At 36.9% G+C, this 14657-nt stretch overlaps 1 long non-coding RNA gene across 1 annotated transcript; it reads left to right on the top strand.

The window, feature by feature from the left end:
* The first annotated feature begins 207 nt into the window (after positions 1 to 207).
* LOC142982662 (uncharacterized) lies at positions 208 to 2205 on the top strand. Its single transcript, XR_012960014.1, has 2 exons — positions 208 to 329; positions 1013 to 2205. It is a non-coding gene; the product is annotated as an uncharacterized LOC142982662 (long non-coding RNA).
* Positions 2206 to 14657: the final 12452 nt, after the last annotated feature.

Here is a 14657-nt window from a genome sequence, read left to right on the forward strand (position 1 = left end):
GCTGATAGACGAAAAAATCGGGATTACGGGACACGGGACCACAGGCAAAATTCCGGGACAATCCCAGAAATCCCGGTCATCTGGCAACTGTAGACACGACAATACGCGAGCGGAGCTACGCGGCTCAGCTAGTATACAATATATAACAAACACAAACATGTTACGCATAAATGTGCTTATTTACCTTAAATTGAAACCATCGATAAATAAGTATTTGAAGAGTACATAGAAAGTTAATATAAAATCACTGTATTTAACGTTAAACTTGCAGTCTGTGTTACATCGCAGTGGCGACAACGTATTTTCCTGTATCGATAATTATTGATAAGGTAGGATTGATATTATTTTATTTAGTATTAATTTACCTTGTCCCACTCTCTCCTAGCCCGGTGGGACGGATGACTAAAATGACCAGTGAGAGGTCAGGCACATTATCGACGGGGTCACGAGCTCTCCGAGGCCTTAGGCCTTATCTTATTTACTGTTTAATAGATGTTTTACTCTCTCATGCCGAAATTGCCCAAATTGTTGTTTGTTTGTCTTATGGTAAGTGGTCAACCTAGTGTCAAAGTTGTTCAAGCCGCCCGAGAGGCCTTTGAACGACCGTTATATTGGTAGACAATAGCCGCGACCGACTTATTACGTGCCCTCCGAAGCACGGAGCCGAAGCACTAAATACAAGTATGCGGTCACCCATTTATGGAAGGCCGCCAAGGGTTACTTAACCCACAGATCGCGTACCGACCGGTGAGCGCAACTGGCGCCTTTTTGCCCAATAAATATAAGTAGAATTTTGTAGATATAACCTGGATTATCATAGAGGAAATTTTCACGCGGAAAAATCTATGAAGTCCTAACGACTTGTTGATTGCCTCGTTTGATTTACAAGTAAACTTATTTATACTGCCTTTGTAGTCTGGGCATACCAATACTGATCACGAGGTTTCATACACCTCTGCCTACAGCATCAGATATAATAGTCGAGATATTAAGTATATAATCCTTGTTACAGCGTGTGAAGCCATCATGCGTATATATTTGCTGCTAACATTGATAGCAATGGCCGTCCTGTTGCAAGTTGGAGCTGACGAGAGTGGCGGGAGTGAGCGTCGCACAAAATGTGTCAAGGACAGGGCAGGCAACTGCATAAGCCCCATGAAAGATTGTCCCGCAGGTCAATGCTTGGTTAACGGAATATGCTACCCTTGTCCCGGCCTCAAAAACAGAAACAAACGCAAACTATAAACAGTGAACAGTTCTGTAACATGTCATTGTAACTCATTTAAACAACACATAGAAGGTTTAACTAAACGCGTTAGGAAAATAATATATGTCATGAAATTGCTGAAAGAATGCTCATCTCTGCAAACAATTAAACTAATGTACATAGCTCTCTGTCAGTCAATCTTGTCATATTGCATAGGAGTCTGGGGTGGAGCAGCCAAATCATTCATGCTACCCCTAGAAAGGGCCCAGCGCGCTGTTTTGAAAGTAATGTATCATAAACCCTACCGATACCCCACCCATCATATTTACATCGAACCTGATAACCTAAGCGTGCGCAAATTATATGTATTCACATGTCAAACACACTTAAAGTTATTGTCAAGGCTCATAGGCTTCACGCCAAATAGTCGCACAAATAAAATACCACCCGTTCCCGTACACTCCTCTTTCGTACAAAAATTACCAAATTTTCTTCACACACATGTCTATAACAAACTGAAAACCAAATTCAACATTCATCATTTTGAAAGACCTAAAGCAAGAAAGGAACTTAAAGCCGACCTGCTACAAACATCGTACGATGACGCGGAAGATTTTCTAACTGTAATTAAATAGAGCACACGAACACGCACGCACACACACACGCACACACACACACAAAAATAATCCTTTTTTGTAATTTTATTAATCATAGTCATGAAAATTTTCATTATGGCAACCCTATTGGTACACGTTCACAAACATATTATTTTATTTCTTAAAATATAATATTCATCAACATTTTACCATCTATTACATGAAGTACTATTTACTGCAAAAAAATAATAATTGTTGTTCTCTGGTCTGCCTACCCCTATTGGAAAATGGCATGATTTTATGTATGTAGGTAATAATTGTTATTTTTGTACGAATTGTAAATAAAGGAATTAAAAACATTCCTGTCCCTTACTTAATAAATATCAAACATCCCAAGTTACATATTTTTCTTTTAATTACACCCTTATCTATATTATTACTTGGCCATCATTAAAAATATTCTTAAATATTTTTCATTAATTAATCTAAAGTATTACGATTTTATAATTCACTTTGAACAACCACATCTCTCTAAAGATCAAAGAAAGCATAAAATGTCGAAATAATATAAATGTTTAAAGCTTGATTCACGATTACAAGGTCTAACCGCTCCCTCATTCCGGGAGGAGACCCTCGTCTAGCAGTATCTTTTTGACACAACTCCCGCTCTAAGAATTGCTCTTGTGTCGCGGGGACTTTTGCAAACATACAAATAACAGACACAACGTACAACCAGACCCGAAACAATTGTGGTCCGCACAAACAATTGTTCCATGAAATCGAACCTACGACCCCCCGACGCAATGGTAGCGGCGCGGCGAGCACCTTAACCACTGCGCCATGGAGTATAGGACATGGGCTAAATCTTTACGTATTGTAGGTACAGTCTACTTGCGTCACCCCAAACGCTGAGTTACAATTATTGAAGCAATTTATCCCCCTGCGGTTGCCGTAACGAGATTTTGTTTATTTCTTCCATACACGGTTACCGCAGAAAGAGGAAATTTCTGAGTTAGTGTTTTTGAAGGACTGAGGACGATTGACAGAAAAAAATCTGCTTTAGGTAGATACTTCTTATGTGTTACTAAGCACAAAACTCAAGAACGACTCAACCTGATCTCCACAACCAGTCTTACCAAAATGGGTATCGTGTTATAACCCAGGTAACTGGGCTGTGGAGGTCAGATAGTCACTCCATGTAAAACACTGGTATTTAGCTGCATCCAGTGAGACTGGAAACCGACTCCAACATAGTGTGGAAAAAAGGCTAAGCTGATAGACGAAAAAATCGGGATTACGGGACACGGGACCACAGGCAAAATTCCGGGACAATCCCAGAAATCCCGGTCATCTGGCAACTGTAGACACGACAATACGCGAGCGGAGCTACGAGGCTCAGCTAGTATACAATTTATAACAAACACAAACATGTTACGCATAAATGTGCTTATTTACCTTAAATTGAAACCATCGATAAATAAGTATTTGAAGAGTACATAGAAAGTTAATATAAAATCACTGTATTTAACGTTAAACTTGCAGTCTGTGTTACATCGCAGTGGCGACAACGTATTTTCCTGTATCGATAATTATTGATAAGGTAGGATTGATATTATTTTATTTTAGTATTTATTAACCTTGTCCCACTCTCTCCTAGCCCGGTGGGACGGATGACTAAAATGACCAGTGAGAGGTCATGCACATTATCGACGGGGTCACGAGCTCTCCGAGGCCTTAGGCCTTATCTTATTTCCTGTTTAATAGATGTTTTACTCTCTCATGCCGAAATTGCCCAAATTGTTGTTTGTTTGTGGTATGGTTAGTGGTCAACGTAGTGTCAAAGTTGTTCAAGCCGCCCGAGAGGCCTTTGAACGACTGTTATCTTGGTAGACAATAGCCGCGACCGACTCATTACGTGCCCTCCGAAGCACGGAGCCGCCCAGCTCAAATACCAGTATGCGGTCACCCATTTATGAAAGGCCGCCAAGGGTTACTTAACCCACAGATCGCGTACCGACCGGTGAGCGCAACTGGCGCCTTTTTGCCCAATAAATATAAGTAGAATTTTGTAGATATAACCTGGATTGTCATAGAGGTTTTCACGCGGAAAAATCTATGAAGTCCTAACGACTTGTTGATTGCCTCGTTTGATTTACAAGTAAACTTATTTATACTGACTTTGTAGTCTGGGCATACCAATACTGATCACGAGGTTTCATACACCTCTGCCTACAGCATCAGATATAATAGTCGAGATATTAAGTATATATTTCTTGTTACAGCGTGTGAAGCCATCATGCGTATATATTTGCTGCTAACATTGATAGCAATGGCCGTCCTGTTGCAAGTTGGAGCTGACGAGAGTGGCGGGAGTGAGCGTCGCACAAAATGTGTCAAGGACAGGGCAGGCAACTGCATAAGCCCCATGAAAGATTGTCCCGCAGGTCAATGCTTGGTTAACGGAATATGCTACCCTTGTCCCGGCCTCAAAAACAGAAACAAACGCAAACTATAAACAGTGAACAGTTCTGTAACATGTGTTAGTAAACAAATGTACGTGTCAATTTACTGTAAACCAACGATATCTAAAGTAAAAATAAAACTCACCATAGTAGGCGACCCGCTGACATGTGTCTACGACCTTAAAAGAATAATAATAAGTTTTAATTATAACAATGTTTTTGTTTGATTTTATACTCGTTAATCCTAATAATTGAAAATGAAGTAGTTTTAAAAATACCAAATTCTAAACAAAATATCACATTAGCACAACGAAACAAACAGGAACATATGATACATCAATGAAGACAACGTTATGCGTCCTTCAGGATATCTCAAAAATATGTAATGGACACTCTAAACCAAGTCATTGGCCGGTTTCTATGAAATGGGCCGTCTTCTTCTTATGGTTAGTGGTCAACCTAGTGTCAGAGTCTTTCAAGCCGCCCGAAAGGCCTTTGACATGGCTTAACGACTGTTATCGTAATAGACAACAACCGGGACCGACTTTTTACGTGCCCTCCGATTTCCGAAGCACGGAGACGCCCAGCTCAAATACCACTATGCGGTCACCCATCTATAGAACGACCGCGCCAACGGTTGCTTCACCCACAGATCTTGTCAGACCGGTGAGCGCAACTGGCTATGAGCCGTAGCCGGTTACCAGGTAGGAAGACTTATTTAAATAAAAAGGCTGTTAAAGATGTTGATATTATAAAACTCATGTTCAGAATGTAGAATATCAGTGACCTGAAGACTTACGCAGCTGATGGTGGCTTATATGATACATCTAGTGTATTTTTTAAAAACACAACCATATCAATAATAATCTAGATCAGGGGTTCCCAACCTTTTCTTAGTCCGAGACCACTTTTATATTATTCTTGTTAGCAGGGACCACTATACATATAAGTATATTAAAAATAAAGTGTAATAATCATCTTGAAAATTAAAAAAAGTTAAATCATTCGCTGACCATATTTTGACTTCCACGGACCACTGGTTGGGAGCCACTGATCTACATAGATCGTCCATACCAAGGCTCTGCTAAGTCGGTGAAATCATAACTTTTGCGCATAAGAAACGCTAAGTTAATGGACTTTTACGCTTAAAAAATTAGTTTTCATACTCAAAAACTAAACAAAATCGGGGTAAAATCTAACCTCAGCTCACACCCACGTTCATAAACAGCAATTAAAACAAAAGCCTCTCATTTAGGCCCATTTCTCTGGCCAACCTCCAGGCAACGTGACGTCATAGCCCGAGGGCGTCGCACGCGCGGACTAATAACTATAACTAAACGACAATTATGGCCACACGATCTATCCCGAACATTCCCGACTGTTGCCGACCGTTAGCCGATGTTATCTATGACAATTAGCATAGCTGATGTAGTGCAAGAGGCCCATAGTCGCTTACCGGTCGGTAAACATCATCATCAGACTAACCCTTCCGTCCAACTACGTTAGAATCGATTTCTCTTACCAGGTGCAGCTGAATACCAGGATTTTACATGGAACGGCGGCCTATTAGACCTCCACAGCCCAGTTAAAACCCAGGTCACTGACCTAGGTACCCCTCGGTAAGTCTATTTGTAAGACATTCAAGCTTCTGACTCGAGCTCATCACACAAATATTTGTCCCGGGTGGGATACGAATCAGTTACAATCTGTGGGTTACGGTTACGGTCATTACATAATATATTAGGTCGGGGAAAAGTCTTTTCGCATTATAGTATGTATGAATATGAACTTGTAATAAAATCTCATTGGCTTCAAGAATCACAAATGAGTACACGGTTCATTAGGTTTCTTTCAGTGAGCTCGTGAGGTACCCAAATATCGAGCTTTTATGTGTAGAGAAAAGATTTTATTACAAGTTCATACATATTATAATTCGAAAAGACTTTTTCCCCGACCATATATGGGTGAGCAAAGTAGTATTTGAACTAATCGCCTCCGTGCTTCGCAAGGCACGTAACAAATCGGTCCTGGTTGTTGTCTTCGTTAAGTCATGACAAAGGCCTTTGAGCTGGTTGAACCACTTTGACACTAGGTTGAGCACTAACCATACGATAAAAGAAACTCAAGAACAACCTAAACGCGAGACTAAGAAATAAATGACACTGGCTTCGGTCAGCTATTTCATATCTATACTAATATTATAAAGCTGAAGAGATTGTTTGTTTGAACGCGCTAATGTCAGGAACTACTGGTCCGATTTGAAAAATTATTTCACTGTTAGATAGCCCATTTATCGAGGAAGACTATAGGCTATATATATCATCACGCTACGACTAATGGTAGCAGAATACCAGAAAAAAATGTTACAAAAACGTGGAAAAATTTTACCCATTCTCTTATGTGTTGCAAGCAAAGTTGCGCGGGTTAGCTAGTATTATATATTCAGCAAAAAAAAACAGAATAAAAAGTAAGTAGTATACACTTAAACTTTCCTCGGAAATAAATAATACGTTTAGTATATTTTCAGTTAATTGCGAAAAGGCAGACGCGTCGAGGGGACTTTATTTCATAATGATGTCATATTGTATTAATAACATAATATTTTTGGACACTGTAGTCGCAAATACATGAGGATATTCATATAACCTTCCTTATTGTATCATAATCTAATATATAAAATTCTCGCGTCACAGTTTTCGTTGCCATACTCCTCCGAAACGGCTTGACCGATTTTGATGATTTTTTTTTGTGTTTATCCGGTATCTATGAGAATCGGCCAACATCTATTTTTCATACGCCTAAGTGACATTATTTTTTTATTAATATGGCAAAACAACGTTTGCCGGGTCAGCTAGTATTATATATAAATACCTTTGAAATTAAATTTCTGTAACACATATTTATTACTGAAGTACCTATCAAATTCTTATCAACTTTGTGATTACTGGCACTTGGAACTAAACGCACGCGCAGGCCAGTTTCAGGCTATGAATAAGTATAATAATAATATAATACCTATCAGTTAAGCTACGCGATACTTGTTCAAAGATCGTGACACTTTTAGCCCATAATAGTAGTAGTATGTTCTAAAATCTGAATGTTGGATAAGTCAATCTGCCGCGAACCTTGCGTACCAGGCTCTCTACCGAGTTGTTATACTATAAGACCGTTTAAATCTCAGTCCGGTGCTATTACCGGTCGCCTTATCTTAGCGATGCAGGAAGACATCACTTAGTTCAGACATTATTACTAGGGATGTCTATGTAACCTAACCGAAACTATCGGATATCCGAGGTAAATTACTATCCGTATCCAATGTAAAGTTTCGGATAGCTTCGGATCAGTGCAGTCTAACCCTCTTATTCATAAAAATATATGAAGTTATGAAAGGCTTATAAAGTGTTTGGTTTCTTTCACTCCTTAGCGAAATGAAAAAGAGAAACATATCATAGTAGCTTTTTAACTAAAATAGGTTTGTAGTGTGTTTATAAATAAGAGGGTAAATCGATAATCGTGATGCTATGGAGCTTCGTGAACGTATCCGGAGTCGAATTCAAAGTCAACTCTAGAATATCCGAAGTAGAATACTATCCGTAACCGATATAAACACTTTGGTTATTTTCGAGTATGGGTAGTCTAAATTTACTATTTCAACTCTTTCAAGCATAAATATGAAGCTCAACCAAAATTAAAGGATATCTAAAATAAAACATTATTCATAACTGCAACAATAAATAATAATTTCGAATAAAGGGCAGAGTCTAGATTGATAATTCGTTTGTTATCTAACAATTTCTATAAACTATATCCGTAACTATTGACGATTGAACTATGACGAATAGGCTTTTTCGTGTTTTCCGTTATATTTTAAAAAAAAGCATGTTCGTCCTCGTATCCGAAACCAATATAATGTGATATTCGTATCTATATCCGAAACTTGATATTTATAACATCCCTACTTACTAGTACAGGTATCGAGACGTCTTATTTCCATGAGATCTACTATTGAAATGAAGGCTGTTGCTGGGCCTGCGTGTATTAACCACGATTTAACATAATGGATGAAAAAATTACAAGATTTATGTAAAAAATGGGGTGTTTTATTTCTGTTCGGATAATTTTTAAGACAACTTTCTGCACTTAGCTTTGCTTTTATATCGCGGGGAATGTTACAAACATACAAACAGCGGACACAAAGTACAATCAGATCAGGAACAATTATTTGTGGATCGCACCAAAAATTATTCCATGTGGGAATCGAATCTATGGTACCTCCAGACGCACTGGTAGTGGCGATAAGACCGCCTCAACCTATGCATCACGGAAAATAGTAGTATTTTTATAGTTTAGGAAATATATACATCTTTATATATATAATTCTTCTGTAAGTGTGTATGTCACTGAACTTCTCTTAAGCGGCTGGACCGATTTTAATCAAATTTTTTGTGTGTGTTCAAGGGGATCTGAGAATGGTTTAGATTCACAATTTTGTCCGCTGGACAATGGTTTTTTAATTAATTTTTAATTTATTAGTAACGTGTAGACAGGACAACGTCTGTCGGGTCCGCTAGTATTATATATATAAGTACAGGACCGTATAACGTTTAAATGAGAAAGTTTGTGAGGACATATTTTCTTACACTTTCAGGCTGAACAGACAACAGACTTTGATATAACTCTACAATAATATAAGTTAGACATTGACGCGACATCATGTGATGCTGATATTATTTATCTTAGTATGTCGTAACTGCAACAACATAGAAAATAAATACTTATCTTAATATCTTAAGCAAGCTTAAAAAGCAAATGTCATTGTAACTACTACAAAATTGCACCATTGTTATTATATAGAAAATTGTACTCCATATACCAAACAGATAATGACAGTCCATACCTTTCTCTTTTATAACACAATATCGCTACGTTCTTGCCACTTCGCTACAGGCCTTCTTACAAAGCAATACCATTATCCAATTGTACACTCAAAAGGCTTGGCTTCTAATTTAAAAATAACTTTCTTTTTCAGACACCTAATGTCATATCATTTTGACATATGTCGAAAATCCCGCCATTTTCCGATGAATATTTAAATAGGTACGAAATAAAAGAGTTTTTAATCCTTTGATTTATTGTAATCGTCGATAATCATGGTACATTATGATCGATTATAGAGTACACGACTGTATATCATTACTGCAACATAGAAATACACTGTAGACGCAAAATTGTGGTGCAAAATGCAACTTTTAATGCTCAAATTAAGTATGATAATTTTTTATTTATTTATTTATTTATTAGCAGGCATGCAGTTGTATACAACTGGTTAATTAAATTATTATTATTATTCTTACGTAATCACGATTTTCCTCGTATAAAGTAATTTCGTGTACTGGAAGAATATTTATAGACAAATCATTGAAGGACGACAAATATAAATTTATCCTTAACGAGGAAGTACAGACCTCACAAATATCTGTTGTTTTTAGGAAAGCATTCATAGAGACATAAGTTTTTTTTTTTAAACGTTTATTCATATTATACATCACATTATAAAATACATACAAAAATCGCCAAACTGACAACCAGTTTGTTGGCGATAATGGCGCTAGTGACAGCTTTATGTACCATAACGGTATATAGGTATACCATAGGTACTATGCTATAGATATAAAATGTATAGGTAATAAACCTAGTACTGTTCGTCGACTAGGGAAAATGTTAGCAAGTAGGTATCCCTCTCAGATTTTGATTAATATAATACACCATACCTAAGCTTGGTAGGGAAGGTAAATTATAAGGAAATTAAATAAGTTTTGCAATCCATACCAACGTGAAAACTCAAAAATTACTTTACCTAAGGTAGAAAGATCATATAACGATCATAATAACATACATATCGTTGCAGTTCAAGGCAGGTTAAAGAGGAAAAGGGGAGCTCCTAATATAAGACACTAGCTGACCTTCGCTTGCGTCAATTAAGAGAGAATGGGTCATATTTTTCCCCATTTTTGTAACATTTTTTATTGGTACTCTGCTCCTTTTGGTCGTAGCGTGATGTCATATAGCCTAAAGCCTTCCTCATATATCTCGGCTATCCAACGGTGATATTTTTTCAATTCGCACCTGTATTTCCTGAGATTAGTCCGTTCAAACAAACAAACAAACTCTTCAGCTTTATACTATAGTATAAAGTATAGATAAAATAAAAGCGCCACCTAAGCCCCTCGAACTGCAATGGCACAAAGATCATAAAGAATTTTTTTTTTGTTTCTCTCATCTACCTAGAGCACGACTACAGCCAAGTCAATGATTATGACCTATTACTAAAGACTAAGTTCTGAGTTCTGACAAAAGCATAGGTCAAACGACAATTTGCTTTACCGCGTAATTTCACTTGACAGCTTAATAGCACAGATTATACAATTTGCATAGATTATTACGTAAATTATCGATTGCGCTGGTAGCTATGCTATTCAACCTATTATTGTATGTTTGATCGAATACCTATGCCTCAGTTATAATTACTTACCGATACTTTTACGTTTAACATAATTATGGCTACATAAATTTCGCAATCAAAATTAAATGTTTGTTTACTACCTACAATCCTCGTACCGTAATTCTTTAACTATTTTCTATAGGAATTTATAAAATGTGCCTAATACTCTCTTAATGGTATGAAGTTATGCTCCACGCATAAGGAGGTTGGACATAAAACCTACGCATAATAATAATACATAAGTTTAAGTACGCCTAATAGCTATAACAACGGCCGTTAGAGAAAGTAGCCTCATTAAAATATTAAAATTATTATTACTCGCTCGTGGCGACGATTAAATCGATGACTCGCATTATATCAAAATACTTAGCTTCAAATACCATGTTCGCAACTCAACACATTATAAAAAAAAAGAAAAAAAGTAAGAATTTGGCGCCATGACACTCACTCACGATTCAAAGCTCGCCGCGGTGCCACAGCCGTTCAGAAACGCACTCAATAAATTACGACGCCTAATCACCCCTAATTGGGATGTGTCGTGACCCAACTTAACCTTAGGTCGACAAATAAGAACAAAATAATGCAAACATAATGATACGTGCTGGCTGAACGTTACAGCTTTTAATTTTCGAACGTTAAGCCCGACGTCCATGGACTGTAATTATCATCGTTTCCGAACTTAAGTATAAGGATAGAGATATTAATAGTCTGTGTGTGTGTTTGCTTTTTTATTTGATTTATATATTTTTACTAGCTGACCCGCGCAACTTCGCTTGCGTCACATAAGAGAGAATGGGTAAGAATTTTCCACGTTTTTGTAACACTTTTTACTGTTACTCTGCTCCTGTTGGTCGTAGCGTGATGATATAAAATATTCTTTATTTTTCGCGAAAAATATTCTCAAAATTATTTATATCTCATAATATAACGAAATCGCGCTAAGGCATATCCGCCATTAAAACAGTTGCCATGACAACGGAATTTTGTTAATTCAGTGTCATTATAACATTGAATATTCGCGACTTCGTTCGCCACCTGAATTTTCCCGGGAAATGCGTCATTTTCCCGAGGTAAAAAGTAGCCTATGTCCTTTCTCGGGTATCAAAATATCTCCATACCAAATTTCATGCAAATTGGTTCGGTAGTTTAGGCGTGATTGAGTAGCAGACAGACAGACAGACAGACAGACAGACAGACAGACAGACAGACAGACAGACAGACAGAGTTACTTTCGCATTTATAATATTAGTATGGATAGATTCGGTGAAATTAGTGGTTTGTTGTAGTTTTTTGTTATGCCGCTAATGGTTATAAATGTGTGACCGTAATAAAAATAATATTTAGGATGTTCTGATATTTAAGATTTAATGCGTGTGGCCTTTTGTAAAAAGAGCGGTCTGACCTCATGTCACGATTTCGAGTGATGTTAGCGCCTAATGCCTAAAGTCGGGGCCTAAACAAATATTTATTACATTCACTTTTGTTAGTTGTATAAAACATTGTAAGCCAAGGTGTTGTTTTTTCAGGTATTTTTGCGAACTTCGTGCACGCCTCGAGGCATTTGCAAGCTTTTTACTACTGATATGAGTAGTGTGTCAAAGGTCACATACAGTTGGTTTTACTGTTTATGTAGCTAATATTACATGATGGTTTGGGTACTTGAATTGTCGTTGTATTATCAACTAAAACATTATTTTTAATATTTAAATTGAATATAATACGTGTAGTGATAGAGTCTAAAGTGTAGAGTCAATTCAGGAGCAATTTTTAATAATTAATAAATAAAAATATAATTGGACAACTCACACACGATCATTTGATTCCAAACTAAGCAGAGCTTGTACTATGGTAACCAAATAAATACACATTCTTAATACATACTTATATAGATACATTAACATCCAAGCTCAGAACAGATACTCGTGCTCATCACACGAAGATTTGTCCCGGGTGGGATTCGAACCCACCACACGCGGCACTACGGTTGTTGCGGCAAGGTGATCGCTTAAACCACTGCGCCAAACGTGCAGTTAAATTAAATGATAGTGAATCAAAGGAGCATTTTTTTTGTAATATTTAAAATTTCTTTATGGTACTGCCTATAGTCCCATAGTCTATTTCTGCAAAGCAATGCCGTTGCACTACAATTTCAAAATCACATTCTTACTGCTCACAGAATAATTCGACCATAGAGCATCAAAGCTATCTATAAATCATTTAGCATATTTGACGGGTCTTTAATGGCGCGACTCGTCATTAATTGAGCCGCCACAGATAAGCAGATAAAACACGAACCCCTAGTTATGCATGTTATTTGCATATTATAACTGTAGGGTGACATATCCATACTAATATTATAAATGCGAAAGTAACTCTGTCTGTCTGTCTGCTACTCAATCACGGCTAAACTACTGAACCAATTTGCATGAAATTTGGTATGGAGATACTTTGATAGCCGAGAAAGGACATAGGCTATATATCATCACGCTATGATCAAAAGGAGCAGAGTACCATTAAAAAATGTTACAAAAATTTTCACCCATTTCTCTTATTGGACGCAAGCGAAGTTGCGCGGGTCAGCTAGTTTGAAATATACAGACTAGTTATAGAAGGTTAACTTTGTACAGCTTTTCGATTTACTTCGGTCACCTCGCCGCAATAACCGTATCGCCGCGTGTGGTGGGTTCGAGAATATTTGTGTGATGAGCACGAATATTTGTTCTGAGCCTGGATGTTAATTTATCTATATAAGTATGTATTGTCGTATATATGCATGTTTATCGGTTATTTGGTTACCATAGTACAAGCTCTGCTTAGTTTGGAATCAGATGACCGTGTGTGAGTTGTCCAAATATATTTATATATTTGTTTACTTCTATCCGTGCGTCATTTGTGTATGAGTTAATTCGGGTAATTGATACTGTAGTTTTGCGTGAAAGAGTAGCAAGCATACATTGTCATTTAAACAAAAGACTTTTGTATTTATGATAAACTTCGAGCTTGTAAGTAGAGAAGTTCCTATGTAATACTTATTTTTACGGACCATGTACAAAAATGAACTTCAGCCAGACATGAATTGAACTAGATTGCGTAGTACTCTATGGGAAAAAGGTGTGATTTTTATATAAATGTATGTATGTTGAATAAACAAGGCATTCTCGAATTAATATTGTCCTAGTTTTGTCCACATTTAGAACAATATTTCAAGCTGAAATAACTTAAACTACTGTCCTTAATCTGTGTAACAAACTCAACCTCAATCAAAAACAGTCTTCAATCCCATAGTAATAAAGTCGACAATCCTTTAACAATTTAGAACAATATTTTGTCAAATAACAATACAGTACCTTCAGTTGATAGTGGTTCCCTAGAGAGGTGCAAAGTACCGTTTATGCAGATTCCCTTAATGACGTCATTGATGACGATAGCGGTTTTTGGGGACCATAGATAAACCGATAAAATATTAGTTATGCACATTGTATTGCTAGGGGATTGTGTAAGTATATACTGTGGTAGAATTTACATAATTTTGGCGGGAATGAGGGTAGACCAAAAACTATATTTTATTTTTCCTTTTTTTATAGTCTGTTACCTTTTTCTGTTTGGAAATGCGAATATCAAGGTGTGATTATATATTATAGAAATGAATCAAATAAATTATATTCACTTACTAAGGATTAGGCATAATACATCAAAGAAAATTTCCGTATCCCATTATATAGTTTTTGAATTTTTCAAATTTCTTTGATAAATAACAAAGCTAGATTAATTCGAAATTAAATATCGGCAGATCACAACATTAATGTTTTAGATTACTATAGAGAAAATCATTAGCAAACCGACACCGAGATCAGAAAATCCAGTAAACGGTAATACCTTCCCACAATATT

The sequence above is a fragment of the Anticarsia gemmatalis genome, chromosome 22, assembly GCF_050436995.1.
Source record: "Anticarsia gemmatalis isolate Benzon Research Colony breed Stoneville strain chromosome 22, ilAntGemm2 primary, whole genome shotgun sequence".
In the NCBI taxonomy this organism is placed as follows: domain Eukaryota; kingdom Metazoa; phylum Arthropoda; class Insecta; order Lepidoptera; family Erebidae; genus Anticarsia; species Anticarsia gemmatalis.